This window comes from Arachis ipaensis, chromosome B01 (assembly GCF_000816755.2).
Source record: "Arachis ipaensis cultivar K30076 chromosome B01, Araip1.1, whole genome shotgun sequence".
Lineage (NCBI taxonomy): Eukaryota > Viridiplantae > Streptophyta > Magnoliopsida > Fabales > Fabaceae > Arachis > Arachis ipaensis.
Window position 1 is genome coordinate 22,206,843 of NC_029785.2, and position 16,983 is coordinate 22,223,825.

Sequence of the window (16,983 nt, forward strand, 5' to 3'; positions counted from 1 at the left end):
CAGAATCACAATAAATAAAATAAACGAAAATAAAAGGAAGCAAAATGTATTTGTTGCGATGGTGGAAGAGGTTGATTTACCCATTGAGGAGGAGATCGTCGTGGAGCCTCATGCGAGCGTTAGGGTGGCGCTGGGACTCGGATCCCTGAAGCTGGCGACGAGGATCGAGCGCTGAGGTGGAGGAATTCGGTGGAGAGAGGTACAATGGAAGGACCATTGCGGTGTGGGAGCTTCGATGGCTGTTGCGGAGGAGCAGGGGGTCGCCGGCAACGCAGCAAGGAGCGAGGGAGAAAATGGTGGTGGTGATGAGGAGAAGGAGGTGACTGTGTGCCCGCGCCATGATGAGCGAGTTGGGTGGCTCGGGCTGGGAGGGAACGAGTCGAAGATCCGAGTTATGGTTATGCGAGGAACGGGTCTCCTTGAAGAAAAGATTGCAGGATGTTAAATTCATTGTTAATAATTGTTTTTTTATTTCATTTACGCTTTTTGTTTTCCTTTCTTTTTTTATGGATTTTCTGCCTTTATTTTTAGGTTGAAATTTGGATTGTATATTTTTAAACTCTAGACCTTTCTACGGTCATTTTGAAGCAATTCACTGTACAAAAAAATTATTTAAGTCTTGATATGTGAAGAATTATTTTTGTTAGGAATAAACGCTTACATTAAACAATTATGTTTCATGAATCTGAAAAAAAAAATTAGTTATTCGTTTATTTTTTTTGTTATAAGTATCTTTTAATATGATAAGTTAAGGACTAATTTATTATGAATTTGAGTTCTATTTAAAAATTTATGGTTGGATAATAAATTGGTACATGCATAAGGCAAGATTCAAATCTCTAGTATTTATTAAAGCGGACTAATAAACTAACTACTAAATTAACTCAAGTTAATTGCTAATAGTTATTGTAGTTTACATATGATATATATTTAGTTTTTTAAAAAAATATTTAATTATTTTATTATAATAAATTTAATTATTTTATTCTAAAATATTCAAATATCTTGATAAATAATTAATTTACTAAAAGAATATATAATTATGTAATAACTTATTTTAGTGGCTAAAATGGTTTTCATTGAGTATTTTTCTCAACAAATATTGCTTACAATTATGTTTAGTGACAAAATGTCAAAGAAAAATGATATCACATTAAGTTTGTGTTATTATAGTAACCAAAATATTGTGTACTACTTGCTCAATAGTCATTAGTGGGGAGTAAAATAGTGTTGATAAGAGTAAATAACTATTTTGATACCGAAAGATTCTGATTTTGTCAAATTAGATTTCAGTATTCATTTTGAAAAGATAAATTTTGACAAATATGAACTGTTTGAAAAAATGACTTAGATATTAACTCTTCACTATGGACATTAATAAAAATGTTTAGATGACACGTTAAGTGCTTATATGAAGGACTTAACATTGAAGGGTGAAGCAAAAATAGAAAAGCACTCTTCATCGACGAAGAATGACACATCTATATGCAAAAACAGCTACAAGACATACACTAAAAGAAGTGGAAAACCATTTGATGGAACCTGCTTCTGCCATCATGAGGTGGTGATCTTGAATTCGAAAATTCGAGCCAACTTTGGACGATGATTTTTTTTGTTATCCTTCTTGACAAGTATATGTATGTGTATGTATATATGCATGCATGGGAGTGTGAGTGAGTGAGCGAGCGAGTGAGAGCTAGAGAGAGAGATGTTGGAAGGTAAGTGATGAACTTAATACTACAGCAACACTCCTTAATACATTTTGAATTGTGCATCATTGGGCAATCACCATTGACTATTATCCAAAGAAAATAACAAAAATTATAGGAAGATAAGGTTTTCTTTTTTAACTCAATGGCAACTATGAAGAGAAGGGACGCATGCATCTTATATTAGAGTTATGTAGGTTTTAACTAGAATATGCGCCCAGTCTTTCTTCTAATATATAGAAAGTACAGCTTACACATGTTGTTGAATCATCAACAATCAAGCAAAAGTAAATACAACCTAGCCAAACCAAAATTTAATTCAGAAAATCAGTTCCAAAAGTCAAAACATCAATTTAAGGCAATATCAAACCCAAAAAAAAAATTTCAATCCATATGCGCGACCTTGTGTATGTATGCATATGTAGCAGAGAGGGAAGTGTTGATATCAAATTTATATGAACCAAATGCGCAAACTAGACTATCACACTCACACCATCTCAGAATTTCATGAAGTATCATCATCAAACATAACTTTCTAAAATTGTTTCCTTTCCTTTGGGTAGGGCTGGAAGTGAGCCGAGTTGAGCCGAGCTAGACCAAGCTCAAGCTCGACTCACGAAAATTGAGCTTGGCTCACGGCTCGACTCATTAACTATCGAGCTTATTTCTTAAGCTCAAGCTCGGCTCACCAAAAGCTCACGAGCTGGCTTGAGCTCATAAGCTGGCTCAAATAAGAGAAACGTAAATATATAATTTATAATTTTATATCAATAAATTATAAACTTCCAGCCCTACCTCTGGGTCAAACAAACCTCACTGCTTATTGTCTCCATCCTCATCATCATTTGAATCAGTATCTTTGCTTCTTCTTCTTCTACACTGGCTATTGTCTATTGATCTATGTTTAGTAATATAATAACTGAGCTATAAATTTACCGGTAATAGATAATACTGACATTCTTAGATGAACTTAGCTTTGCTAATGTATCATTATAGATCTTTTATTCTTATGATTATCCAGTTATTAGTGTTATTTACACTAAGTAACTCATGTTCATTAATAGTGTAATCTAATGTATCTAATTTTAGTAATTATCTTTAGAATAATATTCTATTATTAAATTTTGATGAGTCATCACCTTATAACGCATGGCACTTCCAAGACCAGCCACCACATGCTTCCTTTCTTCTTCTCCAAGCTAGGATTTTTTTAGAGCAAAGTAAGAAAATATGTGTGTCCTAATACTTCTAGCTTTAATAATTATCCTTTCTTAAGATATTTTTACAAGTGACTTTAGGATAAACCTTATCCTAGGCCACGATTTTCCAAGAGTCATTATGACCATCATTTAGCTTCTTGAACAAGCCTAGCTCCATGAGAGAAAATGGAAGAACTTCCATGAAAACTCCAAACTTCAATCTCCATTCTTTTTCAAACTAAAACTCCAGTCGAAAATCTAAACCGATTAAAGTGACCACCTCATCTTTCTCTTCTCAACCATACCATTTTTCTTGAGGTAAGACAAGGTATGATGATAGCTCATCACCATGTAAGGCTCCGCCATGGTGGAAACTATAGTAACCATATTTTTCTTCATGTTTTCTCTTAGGATCTCTTGTTCACTCACCTTAAGCTCCAAGAGAACGTGATTTCCAGTAGCCTTGAGATAAAAAATCCTTCTTTTTATTACCATGAAGCTTCAGCCTCCATAGTTCATATGATTCTAAAGTTATTTTTTATGTTAAATTAGGCATAAAAGTGATTTTGGAAGCTTGTTCTTGGTTCAGTTCTTGGACAGCTACAAAAAAGGTAAGATTTGATAAATCAATCAATGATTGATTGTGTTCTTAAGGTGTGAAAATCAGAACTGGTTGTTTGGTGCTTGATTTTAAGTGTTTATATGATGATTTAATTATGAAATCTTGTTGTTTTAATGCTTAGAAGTCAAACTATTGAAAGGTTGTTGTTATTGTTGCTACTGAAACTATGGGTTTTCAGCTTGAATATCTATGTGTTTTCAAGTGATTTTGGTAGGTTTAGATGGCTGAAAATGTTGCTCTTTGGTTTGGTGAAAATCGGGTACCAAAAAAATTAAAAAACTAGTTAAAAATCAAGTGAAATTTTGATGAAATTTTGAAGAAAGCTTTTCAGCCCTTGGAGAACAAGAAACCCCCGAGTTTTAATTGTTTTGGAGTCAAATTTTAATTATTAAAAATTTTGGAATTAAAAGTTAATTAGTGAAAAGTTGAGGAACCAAAGTATAAATATTAAAAGTTAAAGGAGTCAAAATATAATTTTCAAAAAGTTCGGGGTCAAAATATAATTTTTGAACATTTTGAATAAAATATTGATAAAAATGTAATTTTTTTCTAAAAGTCTTAGGAAGACAAGTTTTAGCCCATAATTCCCTAATTCTCTTTAATAAACACCTAAGAGAAGGTATAAGAGATGGTATAGGGGTATGTAAGGTAATGAAACAGGATTCTGAAACTTGTAAATATGTTAGTAAGAAAAGAAGTTAAAAGCTATACAACAGTGGGCTTAGTCTTAAAGAGTAACAGAAAGTTGTAAGATAAGGTCACACAGATATTGTGATGTTTGATTTATGATTATGAGAAAATGATAAAGATAATTGCTAAGTGCTTGGAAGTATGGATATATGTGATTTATGAGTCTTCGGGCGATGTTTGAGAATATTGTGCGGGGACGCCCGTATTGTGCTGTTACTTTTCAAACAGGCTACGATAGAGAATGTACCAGCCTTGCAAGCTGAGAATACTTGGTAAAGGCCTGACTAACATACCTGCGATATATTGAGAACTAATCAAATACTAGCCCTGCAAGTTAAGAGTACTTGGTAGAGGGTATGTTGTACTTAATCTGGGATTAAGTTCTGGGAAAGCCTTATCTGACGTGTCGGATTACGTCAGGTGCGAGTCGAAACTGATAAATGAGCTTATTACCTATAGTAGGACCAGACATGCATCATACTTGTTTGCGTATAATTGTGTGATTGCATATTGAATGTGATTATACATATGTCTCTTGTTTCTTCTGCTATTTGTGTTTTGGCTTATAATGTTATTATGTATATATTTGTCTAGACTTTATCATGACTATGTAATCACAAATGTTATAAATGAACTTAACTGTAAACCCCGACCTTACTAAGAACTCTCTAATTCTTACCTCTTACTCATCTTCAGATGGACACGGGAGTCCTATTTTACGAGATTGATCATCCTTATATCCACGAGGACCTGGTACGCAGCGATTATTACATCTATTATGCGGTACCTCGTGTTCGTAATTATATAGTATGTGGTAGACCCTTTTAGCATCCTATTGTACACCTTACTTTGATCCCGACGCACCTTATGATTTTCCTCTTTTATTGGCTGCATCTTGAGGAAGACTCCGAGATCATAGATATCTCTTCTGATAGTGATGATCTATATGAGGCACTAGCAGGCGGACATCACCACTTGCCGAACAATTTTCTGTAAGGCGCTTGGATTAGAGACGAGGAAACCTTTTGGGACGTCCAGTCTAACTTTAGTGCGTTAGAGTGTTTCCCTCACTTTTGCTAGTATGCTCAGAAGGAATAGACATGTCATAGAGTTATACTAGCCTGGGTGCCAGCTTAGGGACTTTTTGGACAGGTTAGGTCCTGGGACGTCTTATATATATATATAAATATTATATGAGTCACTAACTGAGAAATGCTGTATCACAGTTCTGTACTTGTATGACTGAGCTACTCTTGTATTATTATGTATATTATAGTGTGATGTTTTATATATTGCCTTCTACTATTCTATGAATGTGTGTGCTTATGTTTCCTTGTTATACTGTATGTATGCGACTCTAAACTACTATTATTTTTTTAAAAAAAATACTTGTAAACTCTCAAGGTGTTAACAACGAATCAGGTTTATATAACAAATAATAGTTAAAGTTAAGAGAAGCAAATTGGTAGTGCTCGACTTCTAGTATGATCATGACATACTGGAAGTTGGACCGTTACGGTCACCACTGCCATTATCATAATCATAATCATATCCATTAATCAATTAATCTCTTTGTGTATGTCTCAATGGGTAAATGGTTAAATGGGACATTGAAGGATGTGAATGAAGCCTGTTACAAAAGCCATGGATGAGTTTTATTTAGCTATAAGATTTGAGGTTTGATTTTTTTTTTAAATTATCCTTACTGAGGGGTTTAAAAATTATTGTAGATATTGATCTCTATGAATTTCTTCTCTTGTATGTTAATACCTTGATAATTTTTAGCATCATGTCTCACATTCGACAAAAGCTAGTTTCTTCCATGTCTATCTCATTATGAGTTTTGTTGTGTTTCACATGCTCTATTTAAGCTTAATTAGATTTGAAAGGAAACAGTTGACGTTTTGGAGTATTGTTTTGTGTGGGGTTCTAAATTTAGGTCTCTCATTGACCTCTTTCTCTCAATGATTCCCTATATTTAAGCTAAGAAATTTCAGAAGTTAGTGCAGTGCACGATGTTGTATATAATCTCTGTAAATAATCGGACTTTTGTAATTTGAAGAGAAACTAATTCCATTGAAAGAATAATGGTCAATCATAGATCTTCAGTTAGATATTCATGGATCCTTGTGTATAAATTTTACTGCTGTCAATATGGTAATAAAAAAAAGTTCTCTATTTAAACCAAATGTCTTTAAATAGCCTGACAATTTCACCATGAGTTTCAAACTCTAACGAATGCAGGCAAATATTATACAATTCCACTGGAATTACTGTTGAATCTTGATCAACATCTTTTTTGTAATAAATTTTTTTATATATCAAGAAAATAGTTGCCAGTATATCTGAATTTGAAAAACAATATGAATAACTAAATATCTAAACCCACACACGATTATCAATAAACCCAAACAGGTTGTATTGTATCACAATTTTAAAACGACTAATATGGTAAGTAAAGGAGGCTCATATAGGTCTAGTGGAGCCCTAGGAGGGGGTATAAGTAGCATGCGCGTGGAGCTTTGTCTCTTCATCTCTTCATTATAAGAAAACCTATCATTTTTGTCGTTGTCTTCATTTCCGAGGTCTCTTTCAATTCTTTTTTCAATTTTTTCTTCTTTTCTTTTAATTTTCTTTTCCTTCAATTTTTGTGTTAAAAAGATATAATTTTTCTGGTACATTATTTTTGTGCGTTAAACTTCTGTGACCCAAGTAGCATAGGACTATGTGAGGGGTTTTGTGTGGTTTTATATGATGCTCTTATTTTGCGTGGGGTTTCAAATTTAGGTCTCTTATTGACCTCTTTCTGGCAATGATTTCTTATATTTAAAGAAAATACTCAGTTTGGTTCCTAAAGTTACACTCGAGTCTCAATTTAGTCTTTAAAGTTTTAATTGCCTCAATTTAGTCCTTAAACTTTTCAAATTTTAATTACGTTAGTCCCTGCGGTAGTTTCTGTCAAAGAGTCAATTAAAAAATTTAGGGACTAAATTGAGACAATTAAAACTTCAAGGACTAAATTGAGACTCGAGTGTAACTTCAGGAACCAAAATGAGCATTTTCTCTTATATTTAAGCTAAGAAATTTTAGAAGTTAGTGCAGTGCATGATATTGTATATAATGTAAGTTTAGTAAAGCTAATTATAGAAAAGAAAAAAAAAACCTAAATAATGAAAGGAGAAAAACACTCCTGAGTAATAGCCATCAAACTTTGATGGTGGAGAGAGAGAAAGAATAGTAACCTCATGTTAGGGTGGTTTACGTAACAGAGGTTCACTTATAAATTGAAAATCTTTTCATTTTGTTTTCAATCAAGTCATCCAGATAGAATAACATAATATTTCTTTAAGTAGTTTTCTCCTATATATGTAGAGAAAAGTGTGTTCTCCTTTTGTCAAGAGAGAGTGCTATTGTAGTCTCCTTGTGATAGAGAGAAGTTGTAATTCTCAAAAAAAGTTATTCAATTGTTTCCATATTTTATACAAATTTCTAATTTTTCATCTCTATATATTTTGCTGTGTCATTTGTCTGGTACTTAACAGTGGTATCAGAGTTAAAGGTTGCTGATTAATATTTTTTTCCGCTGTGAGTTACCGTCTAAAAAAAGACAGCAAAGTATGAAATTTCAAAATTCAATGGGAGTAATTTTTCCATATGAAAATTGAAGATAAAAGCCATTATGAGAAAAAACAATTGCATGACAGTAATTGAAGGTAGACCAACTGGAATTATAGATGAAAAATGGAAGGAGATGGACAACAATGCTGTTACAAACTTACACTTGGCACTAGCTGACTCAGTTTTATCAAGTGTAGCAGAGAAAAAGACAGTAAAAAAAATTTGGAATGCTCTCACCAAATTATATGAAGTCAAGTCACTTCACAACAGGATATTCTCAAAGAGAAGACTTTATACTCTTCGAATGAGTGAGTCTACATCGACAACGGATCACATCAACAATCTAAATACGCTATTTTTCCAACTCTCATCGTTGGAATATACCATAGCAGAAAACAAACGTGCAGAGCTCTTACTTCAAAGTCTACCAGATTCATATGATCAGCTTATCATTAACTTAACTAATAATGTTTTGACTGATTATCTTTTTTTTTATGACATGGTTGCTGCTGTTCTTGAAGAAGAATATAGGCGCAAGAATAAGGAAGATAGATTAGAGAACTCAAAACAAGCAGAAGCTTTGTTGATGACAAGAGGGAGATCAATGGAGTGTGGTTCCACTGGGAGTCAAAGTAGACCAAAGTCATAAAGTAAGAAGCAGGTCAAATGCTACAATTGTGGTAAGAGAGGACACTTCAAGAAAGATTGTTGGAATAAGAAGAGTATAGAGAAGGTTCCAGAAGGATCAAGTTCTCAAGGATGTGTTGTGAGCACCTCTGATGATGGAGAAATTCTATATGGCGAAGCAACGATTAGTTCTAAAGGCAGCAAACAGCTCATTGATGTTTGGATTATTGATTCAGGAGCAACATGGCACATGACTCCTCATCGTGATTGATTTTGTACATATGAACCTGTCTTGGGAGGATCAGTGTTTGTGGAAAACGCTCATGCCTTAGAAATTGTTAGAATGGGTACTGTCAAAATAAAAATGTTTGATGATTCTATTTGTTCACTTCAAGAGGTAAGACACGTGAAAGGCTTGAAGAAGAATTTGTTGTCGATTGGGCAATTGGATGAACTTGGTTGCAAGATCCATATTGAAGGTGGGATCTTAAAAGTTGTTAAAGGAGCTCTTCTGGTAATAAAAGCAGAAAAGATTGCAGCAAGTCTATACATGCTTATAGGAGATACTTTGCAAGAGGCAGAGGCATCAGTTACTTCAGCAAGCCAAGAAGAAATGACGATGATATGGCATTGCAAACTGGGCCACATGTCAGAACGAGGCTTGAAGATTCTTGTAGAACGTAATCTCATTTCCGAGCTCAAATTGGTAAACTGACCGTTTTGTAAGCACTGCGTTACAAGCAAGCAACATAGATTGTAGTTTGGTAGATCAACCTCTCAGAGCAAACACATATTGGAGTTGATTCATTCTGATGTGTGGGAATCACCGGAGATGTCCCTAGGAGGAGTAAAATATCTTGTATCATTTATTGATGATTACTCTAGGAGGCTATGGGTGTACTCGATCAAGAAGAAGTTAGACGTATTTGCGATATTTAAAGAGTTCAAAGCAAAGTTAGAACTTGAATCCGAAAAGAAGATCAAGTGTTTAAGGATAGATAATGGAGGAGAATATGCCGATGGTGATTTTATAACATTTTGCAAGCAAGCAGGTATTCAATGGCAATTCACAGTTGCATATACGCCTCAGCAAAATGGTGTAGTAGAGCAAATGAATAGGACTCTCATAGAAAGAGCATGAGCTATGTTGCAAACTGTAGGTTTAGCCAAGTCTTTTTGGGCAGAAGCTGTTAAAACTGCCTATTATGTGATAAATCGGTCACCATCAACTGCAATTAGGTTGAAGACACCAATGGAGACGTGGAAAGGTAAGCCACCTAATTATTCTTCTTTACATATATTTGGTTGTCCTGTGTAGGTGATGTATAATTTCTAGAAAAGAACAAAGCTGGACCAATAGTCTAAAAAATATATATTCTTGGGTTATGCTGACGGAGTTAAGGGGTATCGTCTGTGGGATCCCACTGTCTACAAGGTAGTTGTCAGTAGAGATTTGATATTTGCAGAAGATGAATTGCAAAAAGAAGACAACATTGTTAAAGAGATAACAACTGTTCAAATAGATGAAAAATATAGAGAAGATGATCTTTCTGAAGCAGAATCATAACACGAAGAACAAGAAGCAGAGGTCAATGACATAGAAGTTTGTCAATCCACTTGACAAAGAAGAACACCATCATGGAACTCAAATTATGTTTTGACAAACCATGATGCATATTTTCTTTTGACAAAAGATGGAGAGCCAATAACTTTTATGGAGGCTATAAGAAATCCAGATGTTTCTATGTGGATGACAGTAATGTAAGAAGAAATTGAGGCAGTACATAGGAACCATACCTGAAAACTTGTTGAACTTCTAGCATGTCGGAAAGCCATTGGTAACAAATGGGTATACAAGATCAAACGAGATAGTAATGATCAGGTGGAACGATATCGTGCAAGATTGGTTGTCAAGGGATATACTCAGAAAGAAGGTGTTGACTTCAATAAAATATTTTCTCCAGTGGTGAGACTAACTACTATTAGAGTAGTTTTGGTTATGTGTGCTGTATTTGATTTACATCTAGAGCAATTAAATGTAAAGATTACTTTTCTTCATGGAGAATTTGAAGAAGAGATATATATGCTCCAACCAGAAGGTTTTGAAGAACAAGAAAAAGAAAACTTGGTTTGCAGGTTAACTAAATTTCTGTACGGTCTAAAGTAGACGCCAATGTGTTGGTATAAGAGATTTGATTATTTCATTATTAGCCTTGGATACAACAAACTTAGTTTAGATCATTGTACCTATTATAAGAGGTCTGGTGATAATGATTTCATCATTCTGCTGTTGTATGTGGATGACATATTGGTGGTAGGTCCCAACAAAGATCAAATCCAAGAATTGAAGGCACAGTTGGTTAGGGAGTTTGATATGAAAGACTTGGGACCAGCAAACAAGATTTTAGGGATGCAAATCCACCGAGACAAAAGGGATAGGAAGATTTGGCTATCGCAAAAGAATTATTTGAAGAAGATATTGCAACACTTCAATATACAAGAATGTAAGCCAATTTCAACCTCACTTCCTATTAATTTCAAATTATTCTCAAGTATGTGTCCTAGTAGTGAAGTAGAGAGGATGAAAATGTCTCGAGTACCATATGCATCAGCGGTGGGAAGCCTTATGTATGCCATGATCTGTACAAGGCCAGATATTGCTCAAGCAGTTGTGGTGGTAAGTCGATTTATGGCAGATTCGGGTAAAGAGCATTGGAATGCTGTTAAGAGGATCCTGGGATACATCAAAGGGACCTCGAATGTTGCATTATGTTTTGGAGGATCGGAATTCATTGTCAATGGATATGTCGATTCAGACTTTGCAGGTGATCTTGATAAACAAAATTTTACTACAGGATATGTGTTAATGCTTGCAGGAGGAGATGTGAGCTGGCTATGTAAATTACAGACGGTTGAAGCTTTATCTACTACAGAAGTTGAATATATGGCAGCTACATAAGCATGCAAGGAAGCTATTTAGATTCAAAGGTTGATGGAGGAACTCGAGCACAAACAACAGAAGATTCTTGTGTATTGTGACAGTCAGAGTGTCTTACACATTGCAAGGAATCATACCTTTCATTCAAGAACAAAACACATTGGAGTACAATATCACTTTGTTCGAGAAGTAGTAGAGGAAGGAAGTGTTGATATGTAGAAGATTCACACTAAAGATAACCTAGTATATGCCATGACAAAACCAATCAATACTAAAAAATTTGAATGGTGTAGATCTTCATATGGCCTATCGAATACATGGGCAACATGAATTTTGAAAATTTACCAAAATTAGCTTTAAGTGGGAGATTGTAAGTTTAGTAAAGCTAATTATAGAAAAGTAAAAAAAAAAAACTAAATAATGAAAGGAGAAAAATACTTCTAAGTAATAGCCATCAAACTTTGATGGTGGAGAGAGAGAAAGAATAATAACCTCATGTTACGGGTGGTTTACGTAACAGAGGTTCGCTTATAAATTGAAAATCTTTTCATTTTGTTTTCAATTAAGTCATTCAGATAGAATAATATAATATTTCTTTGAATAGTTTTCTCTTATATATGTAGAGAGAAGTGTGTTATCCTTTTGTCAAGAGAGATTGTTATTGTAGTCTCCTTGTGATAGAGAAAAGTTATAATTTTCAAATAAAGTTATTCAATTGTTTCTATATTTTATACAAATTTCTAATTTTTCATTTCTATATATTTTGTTGTGACATTTATCTAGTATCTAACATATAAACTCTGTAAATAATCAATTTGAAGGGAAACTAATTTCATTGGAAGATTAATGTTCAATCATAGATCTTCAATTAGATATTCATGTCAATATGATAATAAAAAAAAGTTATCTGAATTAAATCTTAAAACAGTACTAAGTTTTTTTTAAACCATATGTCTTTGAATAACTTTGCAGTTTCACCATGAGTCCCAAGTTCTAAGGAATGTGTTCGAGTATTATACAATTTCAATTGCCAGTATAATATTTACTGTTGAATCTTGATCAACATTTTGGGGTAAGTTCCAAAGTTATCCCTAACGTTTCAAAATTAACTCAATGTTGTCCTACCGTTAGGGATCCGTTAACAGAATTGACGGCGGGATAAAATTGAGACGATTTTGAAACGTTAGGGATAAAAACGATACATAAAAATAAATTTTAATTTAATTTTATTTTTTAATAATATTAATTTTTTACTGTACATAGTATTCAATTATTTTTCAATTACATCTAAATAAATTACACTTAATCAAATTATTTTCATTTAGTCACCAAAAAAACAAAAAGTCACAAAAAAAAAATACTTTCATTTTAAATAAATTTAGTTTTTTTATAATTTTAAAGAATTTTGATACATTAGAAACAAAAGGTATAATTTATATTTTATTGTATATATATTATTTTTTTCTGTAGGTTTATATACTAGTCATTCTACAAATATTTCATGATAACTAAAAATCTTTAAGAGTAAAATTAAAAAAAAAAATTAATTTATTTAGAATAAAAGTAATATGATTAAGTGTAATTTATTTAGATGTGACTAAAAAATAATTGAATACTATGTATAGTAAAAAATTGATATTATTGAAGGATAAAAATAAAATTTATTTCTATGTATCATTTTTGTCCCCAACATTTTCGTCCTATTTAAGTCCCTAACGTTTCAAAATCGTCTCAATTTTGTCCCACCGTCAATTCTGTTAACGGATCCTTAACGGCAGGACAATATTGAGTCAATTTTAAAATGTTATGGACTTAAATAGGACGATTGAAACGTTAGGGGCAACTTTGAAATTTATCCCAAACGTTGGGACAAAAACAATACTTTACTCTTTATTTATTAAAATAAAAAATCGCAAGAAAATAGTAGCCAGTATATGCGAAGGATTTGAAAACCAACGTGAATAACTATATCTAAACCCACACACGCTGATTAATAAACCCAAACGGCTTGTGTTGTACTTGTATCACAATTTTGAAACGAATGATATGGTAAGCAAAGGAGGCCCATATAGGCCCAGTTGGAGCCCACAGGAGGGTGGTATAAGTAGCGTGCGCGTGGTACTTCGTCTCTTCATCTCTTCATAGACGTCGTTGAATTTAGTGATGACCATGATCATGTTCACAACAAACAATCACACATTGTTGGAAGGCTTTTGATGAACGCCGCTGGCTTAGTAACTGTCTCTGATTATTTCGTTATAAGTAATGAGATCTGAGGGCATTTCCTACCTCTTGTTTTCTATGGCAAACCCTTTTTTGGCTTTTTGTTTCCGAAATAATATTGATTGACGCATGCAACGACAGCTTATCTACCTTTACTTTCACTGCATTATTGACCCAAATGCGCAAACTATAATTTTATGATGTTTTGATTAATTTATTTTGGTGCTACTTGGATATTTGAACCGTATGGTTTCATGTAATCTAAATGGGGGTTCTTGACCGTCATGCAATGCCAAGTAGCTCTTGTTTTGTTTGCATTTGCCTCATCGTTCAATCAATGGCAACAATAGTTTGATGGTTAAACTTCTGTGACCCAAGTAGCGTAGGACCATGTGAGGGGTTTTGTGTGGTTTTATATGATGCTCTTATTTTCTTAGATTACTGAGAACTGAAATTTCCTTTTTTTTTTTAATTCTTTCAACTGAAATTTGTGGCAATTATTTTTCTACTTACCAATGATGAAAGAAAAACACCGTTGAAATGCTACAAGGTTTTGTTCATAACCCAAGCAGCACCATTTCTCTCTCTCTCTGTCTCTCTCTGTGTATGTGTATGTGTATGTGTATGTGTATGTGTATGTGTGTGTTTGTATATATATATATATATATATCCATCTTCGATATGGTGCTTGAAGGCTGTGAATGAAACCAGCTGCAAAAGCTGTAGATGATTTGTCATTTGTAGCTAACTATGGAACCTGAGGGATCTGTATTCACTTTTTGATGGCTAAGTTGCTACATAAAAATTGATTTCATTTTGCAAGCCCGATGAGAAATTCTGTATCCTGCCCAATGATGGAACACATTTTCTAATGAGCGGTTGCACTGATTTGTTCATAACTGGTGTGCACCACCATCTTCACCATCATCATCACCATCATTCTCAGTCTCAGTCTCATCGCAACCTTCTACCCTCTTTGTCTCTCTGTCATTCTCTATCTCTCTCTCTGTGTGGGTGTAGATGGTGCACGGAGATATGGATAAAGCATGCTGCAAATGCTGTATATGAATTTCTTGTAGCTATGAGATCTGAGGAAATCTGTAGGTTCAAAGTATTTAGCCTTTATAGAATAAATTTTTCATGTAGCTGTGTGAAGTGCTTTGAATAAATGATAGTGTAAACAAGCTTGGATTACAATTGAGTACTTCAGTTGCATATTCTATGGTTTTAGTTTGCTGCTTCTTTTTTTGTGCGGGATAGTATAAATATGTTCTATTATTCTCTTTGTAGCAGAATGGATCCAGAATGGATCCTTTTATATGTTGTTTTACAAAATGTAAAGGCTATATTTTGCTGTCATTTGAGCCTTTTTTATGTGCCCAGTGATGAATGCTTATTGTAAGCTGGAACTTGAACATAATTCAAAGCCTTTTCATCCCTTCTGCCTTTTTTTCCCACTGCCATCTTGCAAAATTTGCTGCTACTTCTACTACTACTACTACTACTACTACTACTACTTCTTCTTCTTCTTCTTCTTCTTCTTCTTCTTCTTCTTCTATAGCAGTTGTTGGTGTTGTTGCAATCTTCTTCCTCCTCCTCCTCCTCTTGTCGCTCTTTCTCTTATTATTGTTATTGTTATTGTTATTAGATAATGAGAAATGACAGTGGGAAAAAGATGGTAGAGGCAGGCGGTGATCACTGCCTTAATGGATGTTAACAATTTCTGAGGGCACTGTTCGTGTTCATGGTTATTTTATTTTTTAAAAACAATATAATTTTCCTGGTACAATATATTTATAGGTTCAAAGACGATGGTTCATGATGATGCCCAATGATGCACATGTCAAAAAATATTGAGACAGTTATGCTGTGATTTTAAGTTCATCACTTTCCTTCCCTGTCTCTCTTCCTCTCTCTCTCTCTCTCTCTCTCAAATGCATATACACACACGCACTAAATTTGGTGTTGGTGTTGGTGTTGGTGCTTGCGATGATGATGATGATGATGATGAAAACTTCTATTCTGGAGGGGTTTTGATGAACGTCACTGGCTCAGTAACTGCCTTTTGATTATTTATATATACTATGAGATCTGAGGGCATTTCTCTCTAGTTTTTACACATAAATTTTTCCAATTTTTGTACCGAACTTTTACACCTTGTTTTCGATCTATAGTTTATGTACTTGGTTCAGGTCTTGTTTCCTTGGAAAAAATTAGGTTCTTTATTCGCAATTAAAACCTTTCTTTTGAAAATTGATGCATGCCGTGCATGGTCAAATTGCCTTTAGTTTGTTTGCATTTCATGTGGAAATTTTATAAAGCTTATTTTGTGGCTGGGAAGAGAGAAGGAGGGGGGAGGGGGGTGGAGTTGAGGAATTTTATGGTTCTACATGAAAATTTGATCCATATAAATCTACAATTCCGAGCTGCTTTGGTTCTGTTTGCGGTTGCCTGCTGCATAGTTCAATGACTATGTCAGGTGGTTTATGTGGCTTATTATGATTTTTAGTGCCCTTCAATTTTCGTTTACTTACCTTAGTAGCTTAAACTTCCAATCATTTTACCGTGATTCTTTATGTAAAACTGTTTTGAAATAGAGGACTGAAAATTTGTGCTTTTACTGAGGTGAAATAGTGTAACCGATAGCAAATTCATTGTTTTAAACTTATGCTCGATGATGGAAAAAACCACTATTGAATGTCTACATGGTGTTGTTCATAACTCGAGCTGCATAGTTCTCTCCCTCTCTCTCTCTCAGATACTTGCTTACTCTCTCTGTGCGTAGATTGATAGATTATAGATAGATAAATATATTATATCACTTCCAATGGTGCTTGAAGCCTGTGAATCAAAACCGCTGCAATAGCTGTAGATGAATAATGGATTGTAATTAACTATGAACCTGAGGGCTCTGGATACAATTTTTCTGTCTAAGTATATATTCGTAATTTAATTTTTGGTGCTCTTTTTTTTATAAGTTATGGATTTGGGATATTTTGGTTAGCATTTCAACAGTGTATTGTGTTAGCCCCAAAATTATCTTTAATGCTTCTACATGCATTAAATTAATAATTCTCTACTCTGCCCAATAATAGAGGAAATTGACTACTGAGCGGCTGCACAGCTTAATTCATATCCGAATGTGCGCCACCATCACTACAGCCATCTCCACTGCCACCTCTATCATCATCATGGCTATCTTCTATTTTGGTTACAGTGTATTGTGTTAGCCCCAAAATTATCTTTAATGCTTCTACATGCATTAAATTAATAATTCTCTACTCTGCCCAATAATAGAGGAAATTGACTACTGAGCGGCTGCACAGCTTAATTCATATCCGAATTATCCGAATGTGC

General features: G+C 33.9%; 4 long non-coding RNA genes and 1 other non-coding gene across 7 annotated transcripts in view; 3 read left to right on the plus strand and 2 right to left on the minus strand.

The window, feature by feature from the left end:
• Positions 1-1,699, minus strand: part of LOC107648359 — a 7,759-nt gene extending 6,060 nt beyond the window's left edge. The window contains exons 1-2 of the transcript XR_002359476.1: positions 1,681-1,699; positions 3-416 (exon numbers count right to left, since the gene is read on the minus strand). This is a non-coding gene — a transcript (aspartyl protease family protein 1). The remainder of the gene's footprint in view (positions 1-2; positions 417-1,680) is intronic.
• Positions 1-1,743, plus strand: part of LOC110270223 — a 22,176-nt gene extending 20,433 nt beyond the window's left edge. Inside the window, exon 3 of the long non-coding RNA XR_002359498.1 lies at positions 1,633-1,743. This is a non-coding gene — a long non-coding RNA (uncharacterized LOC110270223). The remainder of the gene's footprint in view (positions 1-1,632) is intronic.
• On the minus strand, positions 2,089-2,590 carry LOC107617188. Its single transcript, XR_001614843.2, has 2 exons — positions 2,505-2,590; positions 2,089-2,262 (listed from the first exon to the last, which is right to left on the minus strand). It is a non-coding gene; the product is annotated as an uncharacterized LOC107617188 (long non-coding RNA).
• Positions 2,270-16,983, plus strand: part of LOC110270220 — a 21,509-nt gene continuing 6,795 nt past the window's right edge. The window contains exon 1 of the long non-coding RNA XR_002359496.1: positions 2,270-2,289. This is a non-coding gene — a long non-coding RNA (uncharacterized LOC110270220). The remainder of the gene's footprint in view (positions 2,290-16,983) is intronic.
• Positions 2,906-5,520, plus strand: LOC110270215. 3 transcript variants are annotated; one of them, XR_002359484.1, is made up of 4 exons: positions 2,906-3,226; positions 3,320-3,519; positions 4,449-4,640; positions 4,917-5,520. It is a non-coding gene; the product is annotated as an uncharacterized LOC110270215 (long non-coding RNA). The 3 variants fall into 3 exon arrangements; XR_002359481.1 differs by having other exon boundaries at positions 2,916-3,226; positions 4,449-5,520; XR_002359483.1 differs by lacking the exon at positions 4,449-4,640 and having other exon boundaries at positions 2,918-3,226.